General features: G+C 40.2%; 1 protein-coding gene across 1 annotated transcript in view; it reads right to left on the reverse strand.

The window, feature by feature from the left end:
• LOC120514611 overlaps positions 1 to 8,550 on the reverse strand; it is a 37,857-nt gene extending 29,307 nt beyond the window's left edge. The window contains exons 1-2 of the mRNA XM_039735091.1: positions 7,987 to 8,550; positions 7,806 to 7,889 (exon numbers count right to left, since the gene is read on the reverse strand). The gene's annotated coding sequence lies outside the window, so the exon portion shown is untranslated. The remainder of the gene's footprint in view (positions 1 to 7,805; positions 7,890 to 7,986) is intronic.
• Between the last annotated feature and the right edge of the window lie 1,048 nt (positions 8,551 to 9,598).

The following is a 9,598-nucleotide window of genomic DNA, read 5'->3' on the forward strand; positions in this document are numbered from 1 at the left end:
AATGTAAGCAATGAAGACAATAGCACCACAGAGTCAGTAGCTTTGTCCCATTTAAGGACCACACATTATATTTCCAGTAAAGGGTAAATACATACAAATAAGAATTATTTTTATACCCTCTACCACTTGAAGTTGCATTGAGATGACTGTTTGGTCAAATGGTTCAAACTCTAAATCCACAGAACCAGTAGAGGGCTTGTGAGCATCAACATGTCCTTCTGGTACTTTTTAATCTCTGTCTTGATCTCCAGTTCTTTTGATGTCACTGAAATGACTCTGAGTGTTTACGTTGCCAAGATCTAATCTGGTAAAATCTTTGCTACACACTTGTTCTCTGATGGGCCAATAGAAGCTCCACATAAACTTCTTTTGCCTAAGTGCCTTTCAACTACGCAGGCCATCTGGCCACAAACCACTTCCTGGCACACATAATACCAGATCTGCCATCAGATCAGATCCCAGTATGCCTCTTCTGGAAGACATTTGCTTACTTTTAATGTGGCCTGTTGTAACATGACTAATAAAGGACATATTATTAAAAACAAACTTTATCCCACTACAGCCAATATACAAAAGCTGCCAGTTTAGATCTATTATTCAGAGTATGTTGCTATTGTTATTACCATTTTAAAATGCTGAAAATTTGCAGCCAAATTAATTTGAATATTTAATTAATTTGAAACATTTGAATCTGTTACATTATACAAAGCCATATTATGCAACTAACTTCTGGGTTGTTAATAAATTAAATAGGATTTTTGTGACTTGTTTAGAATAAAAAAAAAAATAAAATGGAAAGTAGCACTTTATTGTAAAGAACTGTATCTAATATGGTAAACTGTGATAAAAATATACTGTACATAATGATTCAGATATATTAATCAATCAATCTTAAAATAACATAACATTTTTGAACCCATTTAGTCCAATTCAGAGTTGTGTGGACTCAAAAGCATTAAACAGAAGGCAGGAACTAACTCTAGACAAGGTGCCAGTTCATCACAGCTCATTTACATGCCCACCATCACTCACCCTTGGTCACTTTAGAATTAGCAGTTGGGCTTTCATTAATATTTTGGGTATATGGAAGAAAAACCCAACTGCCTTGAAAAAAAGCAATGCAGATACAGAAAAATATATAAACTTGACATAGGGCTGCATGAGGCAGAAGCACTAACCATTGTGCCACACAAGAAGTAAGAATAAAGTAAAATCAATGCATTTTGGAATTCGTCTTATTCTGGTCTTGATCACGTCCAACTGGATCTTACTTCAGAAGCAACCATCCTTGGTCAGACCTCATAGCAGGTGTTTGGATTAAATAACTAAAGCAGACTCCTAAGGGAAAACACATGTGAACTAATGGAAAGCGAGCAAACAACTCACTTTCAGCAGAGCCAAGAACTTCTTCCTGTAACTATGTATGGGTGCACAAAATAGTAATTATCTGAGAAGAAATCAAAACAACTTCAATGCAAAATCATGCAGCTTCTAGGTATTTTTAACTGCCATTATTATAGCTGCCATAAAGTATATTTGTTTGTATTTTTGCTCTCTTTATTATTACCTACATTATTGTTCATGCAATATGGGTTACTAAACTGGCACAGTAATCAACATATACACTTTATCTTGTTTTTATCTTGTCTTGTCTTGTCTCATGTCGTCTTGCCTTGTCTTGTCTTGTTTTATATTATGTTGTTTCATGTTGCCTTGTTATAGTGGTGGGAGCTATATAAACACTTTGAACTCCAGAATTACTGTACAAGATTTCTAAAAGATTGTGACAAACAGGCAGTTCCAGAGCCAATCAGTTTTAGGATCCGAAAAATGTAAAAGATTATGTCGTCTTAAGGTGATGGCTGTTTCTCTTACTCAACTGTCCACTAAAACAAGTGTAATTCAGCCTTAAGAAGAGCATCTCAAAAAGGAGTTTGTGTTACTGATTACCTATAAATACAAAATATAGGGAATTTGTACAGATCACAATTAAATGTTAATTACAAACAGACCACACTCAATGAGTGCCTGAATTATTTTTTTATCTAGAAATACAGTTCTAATCCCACTTATTCCAATTCAGGATCTTGAGTAGGTGAAAGTATCGCATGGCAGCATCAGTCCAAAGACAGGAATTCAAAAATCACCAATGAGCCTAACATGTATGTTTTGGTAATCTGGGGGAAAAAAGTCAAAGCATCTGGGGAAAAAAAACTGAAAAAACAGAACAGAAATTTACCAATTGCAGCAGACCAGGATTTGAACCCAGTCTCTTAGTGCTTTGATGCACCACTCCACCATCACATTGCACTCTTCTAACCAAAGAACATAACAATGGAAATTTCATGGGCAGAGAAGCAGCACAGATAACACCAAGAATGGAAAGCTCCCTTTTTTAATCTCTAAAAATTAATGGAGCCATAGCTGTTGTGAATGCTAAATTGGTGCAGATTTCAGCAGCTCTCCCACGTGGGGTAACTGAGAATGCTGTCAGGATGGCCTGAGGTTTACAGTGCGGCATTTTGAGCAGCATAGGCCTGCCTTAGAGCAGTTTACCAACTTTGACACCAATTGCTTTAAAATTAAAGTCACATTCAGAGCTTCTAGGCTGTGGTTCAATTCTTTCCTTGGCTATCTTCCGTGTACCTGTTCTCTCACAATCACATTTACATTTTTCTATCCACCAATGTAAACCACAAGTGCAAGAGGAAAGAAACACTCTTTCATTCCAATAGAGCACTATCCTGCTGCTTTGACCCCACTGACTGAACACTGCCATTAGGGAAGTGCACCGGTATCCAGACATCATAATATTCATGACAGTGTGAGCACGAACATAATGATAGCATGATTCCAGAGAGCAGACATGAAAGAATGTTGCCTTGTCTGCTACAACAAATAATGAAGACCTTTTTAAGTAGAGCAAATGATATACAGCGGTGTGAAAAACTATTTGCCCCCTTCCTGATTTCTTATTCTTTTGCATGTTTGTCACACAAAATGTTTCTGATCATCAAACACATTTAACCATTAGTCAAATATAACACAAGTAAACTCAAAATGCAGTTTTTAAATGATGGTTTTTATTATTTAGGGAGAAAAAATCCAAACCTACATGGCCCTGTGTGAAAAAGTAATTGCCCCTTGTTAAAAATAACCTAACTGTGGTGTATCACACCTGAGTTCAATTTCCGTAGCCACCCCCAGGCCTGATTACTGCCACACCTGTTTCAATCAAGAAATCACTTAAATAGGAGCTGCCTGACACAGAGAAGTAGACCAAAAGCACCTCAAAAGCTAGACATCATGCCAAGATCCAAAGAAATTCAGGAACAAATGAGAACAGAAGTAATTGAGATCTATCAGTCTGGTAAAGGTTATAAAGCCATTTCTAAAGCTTTGGGACTCCAGCGAACCACAGTGAGAGCCATTATCCACAAATGGCAAAAACATGGAACAGTGGTGAACCTTCCTAGGAGTGGCCGGCCGACCAAAATTACCCCAAGAGCGCAGAGACGACTCATCCGAGAGGTCACAAAAGACCCCAGGACAACATCTAAAGAACTGCAGGCCTCACTTGCCTCAATTAAGGTCAGTGTTCACGACTCCACCATAAGAAAGAGACTGGGCAAAAACGGCCTGCATGGTAGATTTCCAAAACGCAAACCACTGTTAAACAAAAAGAACATTAGGGCTCGTCTCAATTTTCCTAAGAAACATCTCAATGATTGCCAAGACTTTTGGGAAAATACCTTGTGGACTGATGAGACAAAAGTTGAACTTTTTGAAGGCAAATGTCCCGTTACATCTGGCGTAAAAGGAACACAGCATTTCAGAAAAAGAACATCATACCAACAGTAAAATATGGTGGTGGTAGTGTGATGGTCTGGGGTTGTTTTGCTGCTTCAGGACCTGGAAGGCTTGCTGTAATAGATGGAACCATGAATTCTACTGTCTACCAAAAAATCCTGAAGGAGAATGTCTGGCCATCTGTTCGTCAACTCAAGCTGAAGCGATCTTGGGTGCTGCAACAGGACAATGACCCAAAACACACCAGCAAATCCACCTCTGAATGGCTGAAGAAAAACAAAATGAAGACTTTGGAGTGGCCTAGTCAAAGTCCTGACCTGAATCCAATTGAGATGCTATGGCATGACCTTAAAAAGGCGGTTCATGCTAGAAAACCCTCAAATAAAGCTGAATTCCAACAATTCTGCAAAGATGAGTGGGCCAAAATTCCTCCAGAGCGCTGTAAAAGACTCATTGCAAGTTATCGCAAATGCTTGATTGCAGTTATTGCTGCTAAGGGTGGCCCAACCAGTTATTAGGTTCAGGGGGCAATTAATTTTTCACACAGGGCCATGTAGGTTTGGATTTTTTTTTCTCCCTAAATAATAAAAACCATCATTTAAAAACTGCATTTTGTGTTTACTTGTGTTATATTTGACTAATGGTTAAATGTGTTTGATGATCAGAAACATTTTGTGTGACAAACATGCAAAAGAATAAGAAATCAGGAAGGGGGCGAATAGTTTTTCACACCACTGTAAGGTGCAGATGAAAAAATCAGGTTGACTCACCTGTTTCTTCCATCTTGTTCCCTCCTTGCCCACTTTCCATTGTAAGTACTACACAGGATGAGGAGAGGGGAAGGTTCCTTACCCTGACGAGATGTCCCAATTGGACAGACAAGCATCACAGCCAAGATAAAGAAAGTTGCCGTACCCGAATGAGACTCTCCAGTTGGTGGGAGGATATCCCAGAAAGAGCAGAAGAAGATTCCTTACCCGGACAGGAAGCCTGGCTGGATATATTTGGAGTACTATCCCTGACTGGGAATATAGGATAGGGAAGAACTGTTACTGAGGACTGTTTATTCCCCCAGGATGCTACATGGCAGCGGCCAAGGATATCTGTGCCTGGTTGGAAACCAGTAGGGCATGCTGGGAAATGTATTCCAGTGCTGGGGTTCATGGGTGCCTCAAGAGGAAGCTGCAGGGAGTTAAACTCCCTGTCATTGGGAACTTCCATATGACTTGGAAGCACTTCAAATGGGCAAAAGCCCTGGCACCAGAAGAACTTCCGGGTCCTCAATAAAAGGGACCATGTTGCCTTGTCCAGGTGAGTTGGACCTAGGAAGAAGGAAGGCAACACTTGACTGGAGGAGAACAGAGTGATAGAGAGAGGAGAGGAGATGAAAGAGAAAGAGAAGAGACAACTGGTTTTGTGCTTGTTTTTACAAGGTCTGTAATAAAACATCCTTTATTTGAACTCTGGCCTGTCTTGTGTGTTTGTGTGTTTCACACCATGTAAAATGATTGCCAAACAAGATGAGCATGTAGGAGTCCCATACGAGAAAAGGAGGACCATACAACACAAAAACATCTGAGGCCAGGTGCTTGCATTTTGCCTTTGAATTTAAAGATATTCTACAGTTTTGCCCCACAGTTCAAACACAATTTGACTGCCATCTCAAATTTAAATGGTGTGAGCGTGTGCCATTATCTCACCCATGGTGGATTTCTGCCTTATTGCTGTAATTTCCCCAAGACCTTGAACTAGATAAGCAGGTTAAAGCAAACTGATAGAATCTTCTGTGGTTTACAAGATGTTGCCATTTTCTGTATATTTCTAACAGAGACACTCAATATGCTAATGAGTAACAACATCATCAAACATTCCCTTTTGCTGTCTTATCAAAAATGAAAGTGTTGGTTTAGCTGATAGAAATGAAGGTAACCTTTTCTGAGTCTGTGATGGCTTGAAACAAAATAGGACATAACCACCCAATGGCTTATGTAAAAACTCCTAATCATTTCCAGTAGACATTTTTAAGCCTATGTTCAGGAAAGTTTTTTTTTTACATCTAACTTCCCTAAATCTCATACTGGTTTTTCATTCTTTCAGTTCACTCCACATAATAACTGGAACAAATTTCAAATTCTACCTAAGCCTTCTCTTTTAATGAATTCCATTCATTCACTTCAGTTCTATTTATTTTTATAAAGCACACTTCCCCTGAAAAGTCCACTGCTCTTTATTTTATTTTGTAATGAAATAAGAAAAAGTTTATAACTGAACTTATCAGTCTGTAACTTGAATGTACTTCACACTTTCTAACATGGTAATATTAGTAAGTAATATGCGTGCTTCTAATTTTAATTTTATTATACTGAGCCTTGGCACAGCAGAGCAGTGGTCAGTCCTGGATTCAAATCCCAGCCATGACACTGTATCTGTTTGGTCTGAATGCTCTTCTCATTTCTGCATTGTTTTTTTCCTCTGCACTCTGTTTTTCTCCTAGTTCCCAAAGTCCTGCATATGAGTTTGGATGACAGATCTAAACTGGCCTCATCTAGGTCTGGGTTTGCTATGGATTGGAGCGCTGCTTAAGGGTGGTTTCCCTGCTTTGCACCCAATGTAACCAGGATAAATGCCATCCCATTTGACCCTGAACTGGATTAACTGTGTATTTTATTTCTGATGTATCTAGTTAAAAAAGTAAAGGAAATTATAAAATCATAGCAAGAACAGTCCAACTGCATTTTCAATTAATAAACATTTAGGAGGGGAGCTCCTGGGAACTGGGTTCCAATCCCTGCCTATTTGGAGTTTCTATGTGCTCCCCAGAGATTTGTGGGCTTTTCTCCAAGTCCCAAAGACATACCTATGAGACTGACTGCTGACTCTAAATTGGTACAGTATGATCAAATGTGTGCATGCCCTCAGATGGACAGACACCCTGTCCAGGACTTGCTCAGTCACTCCTTTGTTATATTCAGCCCTGTAATAGAAGAAGTTTGTTCCAAATGGTGGATAGATGGGTGGGAAATTGAATATTATATTGCTGAAACTTATTGGAGGGACAATATAGTAGCTGTAATGTACTCCACAATCACCACAGTCTAGATGAAGGAAGAGCAGTAAAATGTGGCCAATTAACTAGGAAAAGAAGAGCAAGCCCAAGTTATATTCACACTAACTACATCTTTCTTGTGGGACACTAAGGACTTCTGATAGCACAAGATACAACCCAGTTAAGAGCAAACATTTTAGATCATTTCATTTGCATTTTCCATCCATCTTTTGTCCTGTCCGCACAATGAAGTTCAGGGTCACAGGGGCTGGAAACAGTTCTGGCAGTACTGTATTCAAATCGAGGCCCATTTGGAGCCCTAGGCAGCCTGGATGGATGTCACCCTTCAGAGTTTGCCCCCCTAGCTGTCTAGAGCATGAGCCAATTCAGCAGCACAAAACAGTTCCCCGTTGTGTGTAAACTACAGAGTATAAGGGGTGTGCACCCCTTGGTATATGGAGCGTACTTACTTTTGATTTCATAAATGGAATGGTCCGAGTAATATCACCCACTCAGTATCATCAGAGTTCAATAATCCGGGGGTGGGTTGGCTACGGGTCCTCCTCTGTGTCTGGAGAGAGTGTGCCCCTTAACTTTTGTAAATGCCACCCCTCAGATGATAGCACCCTAGGCTGCTGCCTATGCCACCTAATGGATTGACCAGCTTTGCCTGTATGGGATGCCAGTCCATCACAGGACACTGAATCATACACAAACACATACACACACACAGACACACTCCCAATAGTGATCAATTTAGAGTGACCATAGTTTCTGATGTGCAGAGAAACCAGCATACCTTGTCAAGGGGAAAAAAAGCCAGATTTCTTGCCGACAATGAGTAGGATGAGTCTAAAACCCAGGATTCTGTACATATTTTAGATAAGCCAAGCAAGCCATGCTGAGATTCAATGATAAAACCACAATTGAGACAAAGTAAAATACTCACAGGAGGATTCAGTATGTAGACTGCTGCTCTAAGTAGAGAGTAAGTTCAGAATTCAATCCTGTTGTTCTAGTTCTGCCAGCTCTCCTGTTAAAAAAAGTCAGAAAGATGGGTCTGAACCTCAGCTCCTGAAATGAGGGGTGCCCAGGTGTTTTCCCTTCTTGTAGAAGAAAGCATCACTTACCATCATCCTGTACAGCATTCGCTGTACTTCAATGCTAAGACCCCAACATCCCAGCCCAGGGTGTGCAGACCTGGAGGGTGTAAAGTAGAGCGATGGCTGCACCTGTATGTGTCCTGAAACGATTGCAGCGAGTGCTGCTAGCCAGTTGTTCAGTGCTGCTTTTTTTTCTTTTTTCTCTTGTTGCTCTCTCTTTTTTGGTTTTAAGAGGAACTGTTGCAGTTCTAAATACAAAAGTGCTCATATCCTCTATGCAAATCAGGAGAAGCAAGAATGATAGTTAGAGAGGGAGAGAGAGAGCGAGAGAAAGAGAAATGGGTGGGAGGAACAGACTAAAGAGAGACAGAGAATGAGAGGGAGAAAGAAAAGGAAATAATGTGTCATCTCTACATTGAAGCAAATGGATTTGGGCAAGTTGTTCTGAAACAGACGGACAAAGAGAGAGGACAGAGAGAGAGAGAAGGGGGAGTGAGGAGGAAAGAAATAAAAGAGAGCAGAGTGGAGCAGAAAGAGCAGGCAGGCAGGAAGGCAGCAGAGGCAGGCAGTGAGACACACACCCGGAGCTGCTACTCTCTGAGTCAGTGCTTGGCTCCTTGCTCTAGCGCACGGGGTGCATGTGTACTGTACGTGCGTGGGTGTGCGTGCTAGTGGGTGGGCTGGCACATGTTACAGGACCTTTTTTGTGTGTGTATTTTGTGTACATAACTTAAATGTTCAGCTTTTCAGTGCTCAAAGTGGATAAGTAGGAGGAAGAATGGATTGGACAATGTGCCAACCTTTAACCTTGGTCAGCCTGCCAGCCAACTAGTAATGATGGAGGGGGAGGTGAGGGGATTGAAAAGAGGATGCTCAGGAGATGAAAGTGGCCCCTGCCCTAAATACCCCACACAGTTATATTACCTCACCCAAGACCTATATTGGGACTTTAAGTCATTCTGTGACTCGAAACATTCACACACATGTAATGCTTGAACATGTAGGTCCAGTTTTTTGAAGAGAAGTGTGGGCAGAGAGGGGGTGGCAGCAGCCTGGAGCAGTAGGAAGAGAGGAGAGATTTAGTGACTGTTGTCAGGATACAAAAAAATAAAATAAAATAAAGATCAAATTCTGCATTTTTTTTTATTTAGTTTTCTATCTTGCCTTGATGACTGCTACTGTGTGTAGGCGTCCAGAAGTTATGCACTGAGAACTGTACAATGAGTCCTGGGCACTCACATATATATATATATATATATATATATATATATATATATATATATATATATAAAATAAATAAATAAACATAGATAAAAAAGAGGCTATGTTAGCCTACCTTTGAGAGGAGAAATAAGGGCACTACACTGCATAATGGTGACTAATATAATAAAACTGGGCATGCTAGAGTCCACCTGGCCATCTTGTGTGATGTAAATCCAGTATAAATCTAAGCAAAGCAGAGAAATAGTGAGAAAGAAAGTCACTGCTGCTCTCAACACATAGCAGTATAGAATGATTTGAAAGGCCTGAATTTGAATGGCTGGTCATGAGTTTATTTTATCAAGCTCTTGCAACAGAAGGACAGCCTGATCCTTCACCCATACTGGATAAGACAGTTTGTATCAGAAGGCATAACTCT

This window comes from Polypterus senegalus, chromosome 14 (assembly GCF_016835505.1).
Source record: "Polypterus senegalus isolate Bchr_013 chromosome 14, ASM1683550v1, whole genome shotgun sequence".
In the NCBI taxonomy this organism is placed as follows: domain Eukaryota; kingdom Metazoa; phylum Chordata; class Cladistia; order Polypteriformes; family Polypteridae; genus Polypterus; species Polypterus senegalus.